The 17,922-nt window shown below is 42.4% G+C and overlaps 1 protein-coding gene and 1 long non-coding RNA gene across 2 annotated transcripts in view; both read right to left on the reverse strand.

Moving 5' to 3' along the window:
• The window catches only part of eif2a (eukaryotic translation initiation factor 2A), an 85,447-nt gene that overhangs the window by 37,674 nt on the left and 29,851 nt on the right, over positions 1 to 17,922 (reverse strand). The gene's annotated exons all lie outside the window — the stretch shown is intronic.
• Positions 1,209 to 11,333, reverse strand: LOC120544080. The gene is made up of 3 exons (XR_005636441.1): positions 11,285 to 11,333; positions 10,779 to 10,952; positions 1,209 to 1,255 (listed from the first exon to the last, which is right to left on the reverse strand). It is a non-coding gene; the product is annotated as an uncharacterized LOC120544080 (long non-coding RNA).

The raw sequence follows: 17,922 nt of genomic DNA on the forward strand, positions 1-17,922 counted from the left end.
AATATTTGTGAGCATACTATATTTGGAAGAAAAGCTCTTTTTACAAATAGAACCCAAACACAGGGATGCATAAGGGCCAATAAAATATCAACCAGGCCATTTTCAGCACAACCAATGTTACATACCCCATTAGGAGACCTTAAGGAACAGTGTGAAATAACCTATATAATCATTCTATCACCCCTTTAAACGTAACACTAAAATAATTAGAAAAGATCAGCAAACAAGTAGAGAGTACTCGATTAAAGTTAAAAAGAAAGACCACAAGCACATCACAATAACTTTATGCTTTTATTGTGAAAGGAGACAGAACTCAAAACTAAAGATGACACAGTCACAAGTCAACGACATTTCTACAATTTCATGATCGCAGCTTCCATCTTTACAGAAGTTTACAATGTTCACGAGGAATCTGTTCAATCATTCTTAATTTTTTTTTAAAAAAAATTAACATTAGTTTATAACAATAACCTGAAATATTTCTGTATGGTGAATGTTACAGACTCAACTGATCAGCAGTGAGAAACAGGAGGCTTCTCCGTCCTACAGAGGACACAGAGACACTGAGGAACACGAGGCCCAGATCCTGACCTTGAGGAGACCCACCCAAAACCCAGGATAGAGAGGCTGAGTGAATGTTGTGTTGAAGGTGTAGAGGTGGATCAGTGAGTCAGAAGAGACTGTGTAGAAGGACAGAGAGCCAGCAGGACAGTCCACATACACTGCTACTCTACGAAAGACAGAGGAGGAGATGAATGTTTTTCTGTTATTGTGCCAGACAGAGTAACCACCAGCAACAGAGCAGCTCAGACTCCAGGACTGATCGTTACGTCCAAACCAACAGTCACCTCTCCTGCTGATTCCTCTGTAACTCACTGATATATTAGCATCTCCTCTCAGCTCAACCTCCCAGTAACAGCGACCAGTCAGACCATCTCTACACAGCAGCTGAGGACACCAGCAGTCAAACCTCTCTGGATGATCAGGATATGGCTGATCCTCCTCCACTAATGTCACCTTCCTGTTGTCAGACAGTTTGAGTTTTCTGTTCACTGTGTTTGTGTCGAATGTGAGTTCACAGGAATCTGACAGAGAGAAGGAGACACAACACAGCTGCAGTTATTAACCAATCAGCACTTTGATGATGACATCAGATGGTTGTATAAGTGATGTCACAGTTTGGTGAATGAAATTAAAAACACACTTACACTTCCTCAGACCTGGTGTCAACCATCTGACTCCAGCAGGCTCCACCCTGAAAGTGCATTACATTCAATTCAATTTTATTTATAGCAGACATGGGGGACTCAAGTCACATGACTTGACTCGAGTTAGACTCGAGTCGCAAATTTTAGGACTTGAGACTTGCTTGATTAACATTCATAAAAGACTCGACTTGACTTTGACTTGATATTCATGACTTGAGACTTGACTTAGACTTGAGTCAAATGACTTGAAATGACTTGATTTTCTGTTTAATAAATATATTTTGCCTTCGGATATTGAGGAGGAGTTAACTTTACGATTAGTGCTACTGCATGCGCAGGAACCGTTGATATGATGACGCGGCGCGCGGCGGCAGACCGTCAGTAAACAACACTGGCTATGGCTAGTAGGCTAACTTAACGTCATGGATCCCTCTCATAGCCTGCTCGAGCTCCGAAGCACCCACGGAAAATACTGACCGCCCACAAGTGCCAGACTGCCAGTTCATTTTACGTTAATCTAAAATTAAACACTGCAGTTGTGGCCGCCGTCGTCATAGTGTGATTGGTTATGTCGGTGGCATTGATTCTTAATTTCCCACGAAGCTGATGCGGTTACGTGCCAGTTAAACTTTTCATCTCTGATCCTATCTGTATTTGTGAGAAGTGGCGCTGCCCTGGCTTTATTATGGCGTGTGTATTCGTGTCGGCCGCTGTCCGTTTCCTAAGGTTAGGAAATGCAAACACTTTTTTTAAAGGGTGTGCGCGTGTGAGCACCCACGGAGGAAAACATAAATCCCTCTGCACAATAATAAAAATAATAAAGTTTGGCTATAAGGATTACACATCTGACCAGGCAAAGAAAAAAAACGAACGGCAGTTTGCAAGGTCTGCAGTACTTATTTCCGACGTCGAATTTCATCAGACACTTCAAATCGGGAGAGATTCGGGTTCCAGTCCCCATATTCAGCTGAACCACTATGTGGACGTTTGTGATGGACAGAAGTCCCTTCAGTTTTTGGCCATGAATAAGAACCCCTCCCCTCTTTGTTCAAGGTGGGCGGTAAAAGGCCACAACACTGTCTCGTCTCTGCACATCTCACTCACACTCTCTCTCTCTCTCTCTCTCTCTCTCTCTCTCTCCTCTCTCTCTCTCTCTCTCTCTCTCTCTCTCTCTCTGCTCTCTCTCTCGTGTAAGTATGTGAATAAAGCTAGGCACACCTACAACACACTCTGCACTCTCACACACATTCACTCACCAATATTAATAACTTTTCACTCTCTTTCTCAAACACGCACACATTCACTCCCAAACACTGTCAAATATCAACATATACTTTCCATTCCATGTGATAAGCAAAGGTGGTGGGATTCAGCTACTCCTAAAGAATATGTTTTGTTCTTTAAGAGAAGGAAAGGTTAAAGGATGTGTTTCTATCTCATAAAAGTGAGGCATGTTTGAAGAATATTAGCCTATTTGACTTAGGAACCATTATACTTTAATTGTTTGAAGGAATTTCATGAGTTAATGTCATGTTTGAGGCATATTGAACAATGTTGATTTATTGTTGGCCTAATATCAGTTTTAGGCTGTGATTTTTTATCTGTGTTAATTTAAACTCTTCAGATGTATATGGACGCAATGTCTTTTGAGTAAAAAATGCAAATACAATTTCAGCAGTTCATAATCACTGTCTTTAGCTTGTTTAAAAATGGAAACTTTTTTATGACTTGACTTGTGACTTGCTTGACCAAAGCTATGACTTGACTTGACTTGCTTGATTGTCACAAAAAATGACTTGGACTTGCTTGAGACTTGAAGGTTAAGACTTGAGACTTGCTTGTGACTTGCCCATGTGTGACTTACTCCCATCTCTGATTTATAGTATCAAATCATAACGAGTTATCTCAAGACACTTCACAGATAGAGTAGGTCTAGACCACACTTTATAATTTACAAATCCCCAACAATTTCAGTAATTCCCTCAAGAGCAAGCAGTGTGACAGTGGCGAGGAAAAACTCCCTCTTGGGAAGAAACCTCGAACAGACCCAGGCTCTTGGTGAAATGAAAAAACATAAGGACTTTTAAGGAGTTTTAAGTTCATTCTTAAATAAGGTGACAGTTTCTGCCCCCCGAACCCAGATTGGGAGCTGGTTCCATAGGTGAGGAGCCTGATAACTGAAGGCTCTGGCTCCCAGTCTACTTTTAGAGACTCTAGGTACCACCAGTAACTCTGCATTCTGGGAGCGCAGTGCTCTAGTGGGACAATAAGGTATTAGGAGCTCTTCTAGATATGATGGTGCTAGACCATTTAGAGCTTTGTAAGTCAGGAGAAGAATTTTAAATTCAATCCTGGATTTTACAGGAAGCCAATGCAGAGAAGCTAATCCAGGAGAAATATGATCTCTTTTCTTAGTTCTTGTGAGAACACGCGCTGCAGCATTCTGGATCAGCTGGAGAGTCTTAACGGACTTGTTTGAGCAACCTGACAGTAAGGAATTACAATAGTCCAGCCTGGAAGTAACAAATGCATGGACTAGTTTTTCAGCATCGTTTTGAGAAAGGATATTCCTAATTTTGGCAATGTTACGAAGGTGAAAAAAGGCTGTTCTTGAGGTTTGTTTTAGATGGGCGTTAAAGGATATATCCGGATCAAAATAACTCCTAGATTTCTGACAGTAGTGCTGGAGGCCAGGACAATACCATCCAGAGTAGCTATGTCTATCACTCAGAGAGAGAGAAAAAAAAAAAAAAAAAAAGAGAGAGAGATGTTTTATTGAAGAACAGAAATGACAAATAGTTTTAAACTGAGATAAACTGCGAGAAGAACACTTTTGGAAAGAAAATCACCAAGGAAGTCAAGACAAGAGAAGACAAAGATGATCTAACTCTGCTAACACGACAGCTAACTCTGCTAATATGACAGGTAACCCTGCTAACATGACAGCTAACCCTGCTAATATGACAGCTAACTCTGCTAACACAACAGCTAACTTGGCTAACCTAACAGCTAAATCTGCTAACACGACAGCTAAATCTGCTAACACGACAGCTAAATCTGCTAACATGACAGCTAAATCTGCTAACACAACAGCTAAGGACAGAGAAGAGGAGCAAGAAGGATATGCTACGCTAAGCTAAGGACCAAAAGGCTCACACTTGGCTAACCTAACAGCTAACTGTGCTAACACAACACCTAACTTGGCTAACCTAACAGCTAACTCTGCTAACACGACAGCTAACTCTGCTAACACAACAGCTAACTCTGCTAACACAACAGCTAACTCTGCTAACACAACAGCTAAGGACAGAGAAGAGGAGCAAGAAGGATATGCTATGCTAAGCTAAGGACCAAAAGGCTCCAAAACAAAGGAAAAAAACACCAAAGACTAGCACCGTCTCCCTTCCCCCGAAACTGCGTACGTAGAGGTAGCGCAGCGTAACCTTCATACCCCCAGTAGTTTAATTTGTAATTTCTACCTCAAGAAACCAAGGCTAGCCTGTCCTAACTTAACACAGCGTGCTAAGTAGCAGCAGAGGGAGCAGCACAGTGTCAGTTAGGACCTGAAACAATGTTGGGGTCTCCCGGGGGAGAGCCCTGCCTCTTTGTGATTGGCTACCAAAAAGAAATTAAAATTACACAGGCCAAGAAAGCTTACAAACACAAACAACTCAGAAAACCCAGAGGCCTTGACTGCAGATATATGCCACACAGGAGGAATTAGTAATCTACTACTGTACACAGACAGTACTGATGCGTGGCATAAAGCGATCTGTGCCCACTATGACCATCACAAGAAGAGAGGAAAATGCAATGGGAGACAGATAGTCATTGAAGATGTAGAGAAGACAGCCCACCTCTCACTGTCACTGTCTACCACAATGAGACCATCATGTTTCAAGGCAATGAGGCCAGTTTCAGCTCCATCAAAGCTCTGGCAGAGACTGAGAAACAGAGACAAAAGAAGATTACTGCTGTAATGGCGTTTTTCCATTGCCATTTTTAAATAGTTTAGCCAGCTGTGTTTTTTTGCTGCCTCCAGCTTCATTTGAAACAAAATTTGTCTTCTGGCTGTGGCAACAACACACCTTCCAAGTTCTGTGTATCGCGTTATGTCACAGCAGTTTCCTTTGGCGCGCTATGATGACCAGCCACGCTCGCCTCACGCATGAGGCGGTACTAAATCTACAATGGAAAAAGGAGGACAGGGGAACTGCGGCCGAGTCAAGTCGCACCAAGTCGAGCCGAGTAGAGCTGGTACTAGCAGTGGAAAAATGCCATATGACAGGAGCTGCAGCAGGACAGACAGGCCATGGGCAGAGATCTCACTGCTATAAGAGAGGAGCTGCACCTGAGAGAGCAAACCATCCTCAGCCTCAAGGAGCAGCTCCACAGTCTGAGAGCCTGCCAACACCAACCACAACCCTCCATCACCATCAACAGCCCCCCTCAACCTGAACCACAGCCATCCACCTCCACCCTAACTAACACCAGACCATCACAACAACCTGCAGTAATGCCCACCCCCGACCCATATAGAGAGGCCACTACCAACAAGCCTAAAACATCTGGAGAGCAACATTAAACCAGTGATGCTGAGATCATTATCCTTATAGATTCTTATTCTTATATCCTTATAGAAATTTGTGAATGAGGAGAAGCTTTTCCTCATACAAAAAGTCACCAAAATTCAATGCCCCAGGACTGTCAATGCCCTCCAGCTGCTCACTGAGCCCATCCTGGGTCAGCCTAGCCACATCATCATCCACACAGGTACTAATGACCTGAGACTACAGCAGGAGAGGGTAGCAGAGTCTGTGTAGAGAGTAGCACAGAGGGCTACACAGACCTTCCCCTCATCAAAGATTATAATCTCTACCATCCTCCCACGAAGAGACTTCCATCCTGACACCATCCACCGGATAAATGCTGAAATCTCACGTGGATGTGCCCTCATACCAAATGTCCACCTGGCCCACCACCCTACCCTCAACATCCACAGCCTTTACAACCATGTCCACCTCCGCAAAGATACAGTCAGCACCTTTGCAAAGAAATTAAAAGATGTGGCTTCAGGACGCAACCAAGGAACCCCCCAGCACTAACAGACGGAGCAGCTTCCACCCATCCAGCCTGCAGATGTCACCACCTCACAGACCCAGCCCACACCCTTCCAGCCACAACCACCCTCCACCTTCTTATACACAAGGCAGCCACCCCAGGACCAGAGCAGCACCAGCCCGACAGACCCACTGACCCATATTTCCCAGGCCTCACCCTGGACCCCCCCACCCTGCTGACCCAGCCCAACACCACGCTCAGCACCCGGGGCAGAGGAGCTATGCTGAGACACTCACACCAACCAGTGCTGGCAGCAACTGGAGGATATCAAACACCTGCTCAGTCTCATATGCTCCAGACTGATCAGCTAAGTGGGACTCTAAGGTGTCATGAACACTATTCAATTAAGGTCTTAAATTATAAGGCTATTATTACCAGATTTATTTTATTTTTCATATTTTAACTAATTTATTTCTATTTACTCTTTGCCTTCCAGTGCAGAATGAATTAGGCTTTTTCTTATTGGTCATTACGTAATAATGAAGAGTGCATCTCTGGCATCACAATAACTCATAATTTGTTTCGGTCTCTCACATAAAAACTAAACCCTTTGTCTAATCCTAACCCTGTAACTCATCTGCAAATAGTATGTATAACCTAAATTAAGTTACTACTATTACTACTTTAGTCAATGACAGCCCTACCTCTTATTTAATAACTTACTACTGTAGGTTTATCTCTTTTTAAAACTGTTCATATTTGTGTTCGCAAACAATGAAGCCATTTACTGTCTCCATGTGGAATATTCAGGGCCTTAACTCTTCATTGTTTGGATGTAAAAGTGAAACCTCTGAATTCAAAGACACAGACATCATCATCTAAAAACCATCATCTAAAAAACAGTGACCCCCACTTCTATCAGCAGAAAGCCCTGCAATACCAAGAACTGAGCAAAGATAAGAGTCCCCTCGCTCAGCTGGTCCTGACGGTCAGTTCACTTCCTGACCTGGTTCTGCCTCAGGACCAGTCTGGGAACAAACCAATCAGAGTTAACCAAATTATAACACAACAGAAACAAAACTACATCACCAGTTGGAACACACAAACAAAAGCACAAAGCAAAATGCAGTGCCATCTGTCCCTAAAGAGAGAGTACAGTGCTATCTGCCTATAAAGAGAGAGTCCAGTGCTATCTGTCCCTAAAGAGAGTGTACAGTGTCGCAGTCTACCTGACCACAGTTACGGATATCAAACTAAGAACTACATTGACCAAGTACAGACTCAGTGAGCACAGCCTGGCCATCGAGACAGGCCACTACAAACAATCATGGCTCCCCAAAGAGGAGCGCTTCTGCCAGCTGTGCAAGAAAGACAAAGTCGAGACAGAGCTGCACTCCCTGACAGAAGAACAAGCATTTGGTGCAACAGTGGACCTTTCTCTTTAGAGAAACATCAACATTACATCACTCTCACACACACACATACAGTACAGGCCAAAAGTTTGAACACACCCTCTCATTCAAAGCGTTTCCTTTATTTTCATGACTATTTACATTGTAGATTCTCACTGAAGGCATCAACACTATGAATGAACACATGAGCAATTATGTACTTAACAAAAAATTGTGAAATAACTGAAAATGTCTTATATTCTGGTTTCTTCAAAGTAGCCACCCTTGGCTCCGATTACTGCTTTGCACACTCTTGGCATTCTCTTGATGAGCTTCAAGAGGTAGTCACCTGAAATGGTTTTCCAACAGTCTTGAAGGAGTTCCCAGAGATGCTTAGCACTTGTTGGCCCTTTTGCCTTCACTCTGTGGTCCAGTTCATCCCAAACCATCTCGATTGGGTTCAGGTCCGGTGACTGTGGAGGCCAGGTCATCTGGTGCAGCACTCAATCACTCTCCTTCTTGGTCAAATAGCCCTTTCACAGCCTGGAGGTGTGTTAGGGGTCATTGTCCTGTTGAAAAATAAATGATGGTCCAACTAAATGCAAACCGGATGGGATGGCATGTCGCTGCAGGATGCTGTGGTAGCCATGCGGGTTCAGTATGCCTTCAAATTTGAATAAATCCACCAGCACCAGCAAAGCACCCCCACACCATCACACCTCCTCCTCCATGCTTCACGGTGGGAACCAGGCATGTAGAATCCATCCATTCACCTTTTCTACATCGCACAAAGACATGGCGGTTGAAACCAAAGATCTCAAATTTGGACTCATCAGACCAAAGCAGAGATTTCCACTGGTCTAATGTCCATTCCTTGGCCCAAACAAATCTCTTCTGCTTGTTGCCTCTCCTTAGCAGTGGTGTCCTAGCAGCTACTTGACCATGAAGGCCTGATTTAACAGTTGTTCTAGAGAGGTGTCTGCTGATAGAACTCTGTGTGGTATTCATCTGGTCTCTAATCTGAGCTGCTGTTAACTTGCGATTTCTGAGGCTGGTGACTCAGATGAACTTATCCTCAGCAGCAGAGGCTGGGGCGGTCCTCATGTGAGCCAGTTTTGTTGTAGCGCTTCATGGCTTTTGCGATTCCACTTGGGGACACATTCAAAGTTTTCGCAATTTTCCGGACTGACTCACTTTTATTTGTTAAAGTAATGATGGCCACTCATTTCTCTTTACTTTGCTGATTGAAAACCTGACTTCTATACAACACAACTGATGGTCCCCACCCTATTAATAAGGGAAAAGATTCCACTAATTAACCCTGACATGGTACACCTGTGAAGTGAAAACCATTTCAAGTGACTACCTCATGAAGCTCATTGAGAGAACACCAAGGGTTTGCAGCGCTATCAAAAAAGCAAAAGGTGGCTACTTTGAGGAATCTAAAATATAAGACATGTTTTCAGTTATTTCACACTTTTTTGTTAAGTACATAATTCCACATGTGTTCATTCATAGTTTTGATGCCTTCAGTGAGAATCTACAATGTAAATAGTCATGAAAATAAAGAAAACGCATTGAATGAGAAGGTGTGTCCAAAATTTTGGCCTGTACTGTATATTGTGGAAAGAGCATTTTGAGGGACTTTTTGAACTTAGAGTCGGTACTCTCCCAGCATAAGAGGAATTTAAATGAATAATTGGTCCACACGTCTGTGTACGTCTCTGATTGATCACATGAGCCATGCAGCATCGGCAACTGAACTTAAACCTCTAGCTAACTAGTCTGCTGAAAGAGTATATTAATGCTTCATCCACACACTCTCCCACCGGGTACCACTCCTCTTCACAAAAAATGGGAAAATGAGGCTACAATTTGCAAAAACTAACCAAAATTGGACAGTTAAAGACTGTACAAATGTTGCCTGGTCTGATGAGTCTCGGTTTCTGTTGAGACATTCAGATGGTAGAGTCAGAATTTGGCGTAAACAGAATGAGAACATGGATCAGTCATGCCTTGTTACCACTGGGCAGGCTGCTGATGGTGGTGTAATGGTGTGGGGAATGTTTTCTTGGCACACTTTAGGCCCCTTAGTACCAATTGGGCATCGTTTAAATGCCACAGCCTACCTGAGCATTGTTTCTGACCATGTCCATCTCTTTATGACCACCATGTACCCATCCTCTGATGGCTGCTTCCAGCAGGATAATGCACCATGTCACAAAGCTTGGATCATTTCAAATTGGTTTCTTGAACATGACAATAAGTTCACTGTACTAAAATGGCCCCCACAGTCACCAGATCTCAACTCAATAGAACATCTTTGGGATGTGGTGGAACGGGAGCGTTGTGCCCTTGATGTGCATCCCACAAATCTCCATCAACTGCAAGATGCTATCCTCTCAATATGGGCCAACATTTCTAAAGAATGCTTCAATGCAGTCAATCATTGGGAATAAGATACAATAACATGAAATGTATTGTTAAATGATTACCTTCTCTCTTTTGTGTCTCTGTCCCTTCATTCTCTCTTCCTCATCCCTCTGTTTCTTTTCCTCCTCATGCCTGTTAATACTCTCTCTCCCTTGTCTTTTTCTTCCTCTCCTCCTTTTTCTGTTCTTTTAGCAGCGTTGCCACATACTTAATTGGCGTCTTTTCGCTTTTTTCTTTTATTTGAGCCACTTGGGTAACTTTGTTTCATTTTCGCATTTAGACTTGTCTTGCTTCGTCTGTTTGTGTACGTTCCAGTCCTCCTGTCACTGTGTGTTTATCTTTTGCGCCATGCACCAGTACGGACTAGTCAATTTCATTGTGAAAGTATGGGGTGTATTACGGATTACGGACTAGTCCATTTCATTGTTATATTTCAAAGGCTATCTGTTAACGTTGAAGACGTGAACAGGGGGTGTATGTGTAGGGATACACCCCCTGTATAACCATTAACTGGACATTTTAACTACTGTACTACAACTTCAACGTTTCAACGTATTTCCTAAGAATATTAATACAATTTACCAGATAGGGTTAACAACAGGGGGTTATCATTCTAGTTCCTGTAAACGTTCTCCTTTAAAACTTCCTAGACAAATATCTCCTTTATGTTCATCAGTGTTTGTACCTGAGAGTGTCCAGTCTCCAGAGAGGATCCTCCAGTCCCTCTGACAGTAGCTTCACTCCTGAGTCTCCTGCATGATTGTAGCTCAGGTCCAGCTCTCTCAGATGGGAGGGGTTGGAGCTCAGAGCTGAGACCAGAGAAGAACAGCCTTCCGTTGATATCAGACAGCCTGACAGACTGCAAACACACAGAACAACACACAGGAACCCTCTGTCAACATGTAGAGCCATGTGTTTGTTTTATGTTTGATTGTTGTCCAGGTACATTTTGGTCCAGATTTAGAATACACTTTTAAAATCATTTGTGGTATTTAATTATGTAACAACAAAAACAAACAATGAAAAATCCTCATGGAAAGTAATTGAGTCTAGAAATTAATAATTATATAATTAATAACAACTCCGAAGTTTATTGTATCAGCAGAAACAAAGCAACACGTCAGCTGTTTATCAACTAAAGTTAATCAGAGTTTAAATGGATATCAGTTGAATGGGTTAATGAATCCTGACCTGAGAGTCTCCAGTGTGCAGTGTGGACTCTTCAGTCCATCAGAGATCAGCTTCCCTCCTGAATCCTGCAGGTGATTGTTGCTCAGGTCCAGCTCTCTCAGACTAGAGGAATGGGAACTGAGAACTGAGGACAGAGCTTCACAGCTTCTCTCTGACAGGTTACAGCCACTCAGTCTGGAGAGGCAACAGGAAGGAAACACGTTTATATTTAACTCCTGTTGAAAGATAAGAGTATTTATTGATGGATTAAAGGGTAGTTTAAATTTAAAGTGCCCATATTATGAAAACATTATGTTTTCTGGTATTACAATTGGGGTGTTCTTTTGTGTCTCTGGTGCTTCCACAGGCATACAAACTTGGGGAAAAAAAATCATCCACGCTGTTTTGAGTTAGATACGGGTCTCTGAATGTATCCTGCCTTCTGTCTCTGGGTGAGCTGGTCAAAATCGGCAGGGCCGCCAACGTAATGGCCGAAACATTTGACTATTCCCACCCACCACCTCCTACCATCAGAACATACGTATGTTTCGTGTTCCCAAATCACAAGGAAAGAGAGATGTTGAATAGATTATTTGCTATATTAGAGATTGGCATTCAAAAACTAAATGCATTAAATTAACTGGTTTGTCTGTGTCTTTAAGTTTTTGGGTGTATATATTAAACTGTTCAAGCTGACAGTCTAAAATAACATTAACTCAAACTAAACAGTGGAAAAAGCAGGATACAGCTAAATTAAGACTTTACAGTAATAATAAAGGCAAGTATTGATTGATTGTATTTTAAATTAGCACAAGTGAAGTAGACCTGAAGTAACAGCTGTTATACATTTTAACGGTTATTTTCAGGTTTATTTTGAGGGTGTTTTAAAGTTATTACATGCTGTCTCAGCTAATGGTTAGCCGAATTAGCTGTTATCTAAACTAACGTTAGCTTCCTGGTGGAGGCTAACGGCAGAACGCTACAACTACGACCGGAAGCGTGGAACAGATCGTGCAGTTTCGTTAATCCTTGTAAAACAGGATTATCATCTGTGCATACGCGGAGCAGCAGAAACAGCACACTCTGAAGGGAATGAAACAGAGTGTAATAGAGGTAGGTAAGAATCTTTTCCAACAAGCTATTTCCAGCAAACAACTTCAGAAACATGTTTTCTGGAAGTCATAGAACTATTTTAACTTGTTGAAATATAGTCATAATATGGGCACTTTAATAAAGCATAACGTTTAGAGAAATATCATATAAGAAGATAAATAATGATTGTGTTTATATGTTGAGTCTGGACTTTGGTGGTGATACAGTATATGAAATCCCTTCTCAGCATGTTTAAATATATGCTGCTCTATTCTAAACAAGTTGGAAACATGATCATGTTATTGGCGATGAATTAAGCAATATTACACGAAGGGTGTGATTTAAGGTATTAATAGTGGACAGGTGATGCGGCTAAGACCAAGGCGCTGGCTGAAGTGATAATATGATGTTAAATCAAACTCTCTAAAAATGTGACAAGGGGGGGGGGGGCGTTATATAAGCTGAAGCTTCTAACCCTACCCTTTGGTTATAACTAATGACCAAATAAATTCATTCATTCATTCTCTTGTGTAATAAAGTGATTATACAACAACGGTTAACAACTAAATAAAAGTTATAGTCAAACTGTATTCATATTGTGGGGCAATTCGCTCTAAAAATAAAGAAAAGCAATAGAGAGGATTTTTAGTCCCTCCATGTCAAACGTTAGTCAGTCAGTCATCTTAAGCTTACATTTTCTTTGTAACAGTAGAGATCGTGGAATTTTCCAAAACGTAATAACTACCGCACATATAAACACCAAACTGCTTGGCTAACATAATCCAATTATAACAAAAATATCTACGGAAAAAAAATATTTTATTGGAAGGAAACAAGTTATTATATTTAACTCCTGTTGAAAGATATAAGGAATATTCAATGATGAATAAATCCCACTTACAGAGCTTTGTTGGAAGCTTTGACCACTGGTAGCAGCCTCAGAAGAGCCTCCTCTGAAGCACCATATTTCTTCAGGTCAAACACGTCCAGATCTGTCTCTGATGACAGTAAGATGAAGACCAGAGCTGACCACTGAGCAGGAGACAGTTTATCTGTGGAGAGACTTCCTGAACTTAGGGACCGCTGGATCTGCTCCACTAGAGAACAATCATTTAGTTCATTCAGACAGTGGAACAGATTGATGCTTCTCTCTGCAGACAGATTCTCATTGATCTTCTTCTTGATGTACTCCACTGTTTCCTGATTGGTCACTGAGCTACTTCTAGTCTGTGTCAGCAGGCCTCGTAAGAGATTCTGATTGGTCTGCACAGAAAGACCCAGGAGGAAGCGAAGGAACAAGTCCAGGTGTCCATTTGGACTCTGTAAGGCCTTGTCCACGGCACTCTGGTAGAAGTGTGTCTCTGCAGATAGAGGGTACATTGTTTGACCCTGGTAGAAGTTTGTCTCTACTGGTTGATGGTACCTTGTTTGTCCCTGGTAGAGGAGTGTCTCTGCTGCTTGAGGGTAGATTGTTTGTCCCTGGTAGAGGTGTGTTGATGTTGTTTGTTCTTCTGACAGCAGGTTGACTCCAGAGTTGGTGAATGTCAGATGGACATGAAGAGCAGCCAGAAACTCCTGAACACTCAGATGAACGAAGCTGAAAACCTTGTCATGGTACAGTCCTCTCTGCTCTTTAAAGATCTGTGTGAATATTCCTGAGCACACTGAGGCTGCTCTGATATCGATGCCACACTCTGTCAGGTCTGATTCATAGAAGATCAGGTTACCTTTCCGCAGCTGCTCAAAGGCCAGTTTTCCCAGAGACTGGATGATCTTCCTGCTCTTTTTATTCCAGTGTGGATCTGTCTCAGCTCCTCCATCATACTTGATGTTCTTCACTTTGGACTGAACCACCAGGAAGTGGATGTACATCTCTGTCAGGGTCTTGGGCAGCTCTCCTCCCTCCCTGGTCTTACATCCTCACATGTCAACTGCGAACGTAGCAGTGATCCAGCAGAAGACTGGGATGTGACACATGATGTGGAGGCTTGCGTGATGTTTTGATGTGGGAGATGATTCGGCTGGCCTGCTCCTCATCTCTGAATCTCTTCCCCCGAGTACTCCTCCTTCTGTGGATCAGTGAACCCTCTGATCTCTGTCACCATGTCAACACACCCAGGAGGGATCTGATTGGCTGCTGCAGGTCGTGTGGTTATCCAGAGGCGAGCAGAGGGAAGCAGATTACCCCTGATGAGGTTTGTCAGCAGCTCACCCACTGAGGAGGACTTCGTAACATCAGTAAGGATTTTAGTGTTGTGGAAGTCCAGAGGAAGTCGACACTCATCCAGACCGTCAAAGATGAACACAACCGGGACCTCTTCAAACCTGCAGATTCCTGCTTCTTTGGTTTCACTAAAGAAGTAATCAACAAGTTCCACCAAGCTGTACTTTTCCTCTTTCAGCACATTCAGCTCTCTGAAGGTGAATGGAAATGTGAACTGGATGTCCTGGTTGGCTTTGTCTTCAGACCAGTCCAGAGTGAACTTCTGTGTTAAGACTGTTTTCCCGATGCCAGCCACTCCCGTTGTCATCACTGTTCTGATTGGTTCATCTCTTCCAGATGGGGTTTTAAAGATGTCTTCTTGTCTGATTGTTGTTTCTGGTCTGTCTGGTTTCCTGGATGCTGTTTCAATCTGTCTGACCTCATGCTCGGCATTGACCTCTGCAGTCCCTCCCTTTGTGATGTAGATCTCTGTGAACATCTGATTCAGAAGGGTTGGGTTTCCTGCTTTAGCAATCCCCTCAAACACACACTGGAACTTCTTGTTTAGGTGAGATTTGAGTTTATGCTTACAAACTCCAGCTGGACTTCCTGAATGAAAACAGAAAAAAACAACTAATTAAGTAATTTTATAAAGAAAACAGGAACATACTTTGACCCTTCTCGGGATACATTAAAAGGTACTTTATTGTCACTTACACATACATGTAGTGAAATTCATTCTCTGCATTTAACAAATCCCTCAAGCCATTTACAACTCCAACTCCAGATCTTTGCCAGTGCCTTGCTAAAAGGCATTTACTGGAGAACCTAGTACATGTTTTTTTTTATGTTGGGGGAAACCGGAGCACCAACGCAAACACGGGGAGAACATACTAACTCCACACAGAATGGCTCGGGATTCAAACCAGGAACCTTCTTGCCACAGTGCAAACCATCGGGCCACCACGCTGCCATAGTAAATGTTAAATTAATCCAGCAAGTTAAATCTTTAGAGAAATCCTCTTACTGCTCTGCAGACGGTCAGCCAGCTCGTCCTGCTTCCTTCTCCTCAGAAAGTGCAGTGTGATCTTCAGAAATGCCTCTCTGCTGCTCCTCTGCTCTTCATCCTCACCCTCCCTCTGACTCTCTGTGCATTCTGGGTAATCTGGACTCAGAACCTTCTGGATCTTCTTCAGCTCATTCTTCACATAAGTGATGATGTTCTCCTCCAGCCACTGGAACAGAGGGATTATATGAATGACAAATCAAACTGAAATCATGGAAGCAAACATCAGATCCATGTTGGACAGCCTGACAATCCACTGGTCTGAAAAGTGCAGCATGGAGATGATTGTGAACAGAATAGATGTAAAAGTAGTAGTTATACATGTAGAGACCATAAATATGGAGTCCAAGTGTGTTTGATGCTGCTGGGCAGACTGACCACTGGGAACCTCTGAGCTCTTCTGGTCCACTCTGTGGAGGAATCAGGAAGAATTAGCTCACATAATGTCTGTCCACACAGATACAAACACAAGGTAAAGTTCCTGTAACTTAAAGTGTTGATTACAACGTTCAATCAATTGAATCAACAGAAAGAACTAAGAAGTAAACAAGGGCTACAACATGGTTGGCCTAAAGGACTCCTGAAGCAGCAGACTGGTCTGAGTGAGGAAGCCTGCTCACTTTGCCCGGTCAGCTCCCAGATGACGTCATGTTCTGCTGTGTGTTTAGAAATGGTGAATATATGGGTGCCTGGGTGGCCTAGTGGTAGAGCCATTCATATGTAGAGGCTCAGTGCTTGATGCAGAGGTCGTGGGTTTGATTATGACCTGTGACACTTTCCTGCATGTCCCCCCCCCCCTACCCTTTCATGTCTAGGCTGTCACTAATAAAGGCCTAAATACCAAATAAAAAGAAGAGGTCATTTTACAGCTCACAGCAACTTAATATGATCTAATGCCTGACAGAGATGATGCCTATGTGAAATACTTCTAAAATACTATGTCTATGAATCTCATTATATGATACTGATAACTTACTTTCTGTCAGATGGATGTCTTTGTTTAAAAGAAATTAAAGCATGCTTTGACTGGTCGCTCTTAAAGGACAAACAGCTGGGTCCAGGTTCAGGAGACTCTGGTCCCTGCTGTTGGATCCTGAAACAAAAACAGATAAATGTGCATATCGAAAAAATCTTTTAACATAGACAACAACTGCTTTTATTTCAAATATTAGTAATGTGTGTCAGTTTTTAATTATTTCCTTCCATCATACTATGGATACGAACTGATACTTATACCAAATATAATAATGCAACAGGCTATATAAATAATTTGTTAACAGCTGAATGCTAATAATGACTTACTTTTTGTCAGAAACATGTTTAAAATTCATAATATCTGCCTTTGACCGGTTGCTCTTAAAGCACACACAGCTGGGTTCAGGCTCAGGTTCAGGTTCAGGTTCAGCAGGGTCTGGTCTGTGATGGGTCCTGATAGAAAAACACATTTATTGAGTGTCATGTTCAGTAGTCTCTTATAGCCAGACCTTCCTCCACAGCTCTGTGTCTGGACTTACCCTGCAGAGATCTGAGGAGCATATAGTCCTCACAAATCCACCGGAGGTTAGAACACCAACACAAAGACAGAGGAAGGGGACGGACATCTGGCTGAAGATGAGGTACATCTGGCAGAATTTCCAGCGGCAACGGAACAATGCCGGAAATGAAAGTTGTGGATATAGACTAAATCTTTTGTAACAAATGTTTTGTTTAAGGCTGAAACGATTCATCGAGTAATGCGAATAATTCAATTATCAAAAATCCTCGAGGTAAATCATTTTGCCTCGAGGATCTTTAATAATCAATGTAGGTAACATTGATTAAAGGTTTGTTTAATCAATGTTACCTACATTGTATGGCTCACGGTGTTTTCGCACAGAGGATTATTACTGTTGCACACCGGGCTGACGCTGCTGCTGGCGACACATGCCATGAAGACAAAATGAAGAAAAGAGCGTAAGGGGCTAAGAGAAGAGACAGGCTGGAGAGAACGACAGAAAGGTTCCAACGTTTACAATCAGTTCAAACGTGATTAAAAGTAAAACTCTGTACAGTGTGTCTACTGCAAAATCAAACTAGCTTACCACAATAATAGCACAACACCAAACACAACAACTAACAAAAACAAAGACAAGAAAATACATAGTGGCGACCACAATTGGATCTAAAGAGCCGACTTGTTGACTATCCCTTCAGAAAAACAGCTGACTGTTGACTCTCTCTCTTCACAGAGAAACAGCTGATCAACGATCTACTAGCATAAGTGTAACAGAGCTGTGTAGCAGTGTAATCCAATATATA

The sequence above is a fragment of the Perca fluviatilis genome, chromosome 2, assembly GCF_010015445.1.
Source record: "Perca fluviatilis chromosome 2, GENO_Pfluv_1.0, whole genome shotgun sequence".
NCBI lineage: Eukaryota > Metazoa > Chordata > Actinopteri > Perciformes > Percidae > Perca > Perca fluviatilis.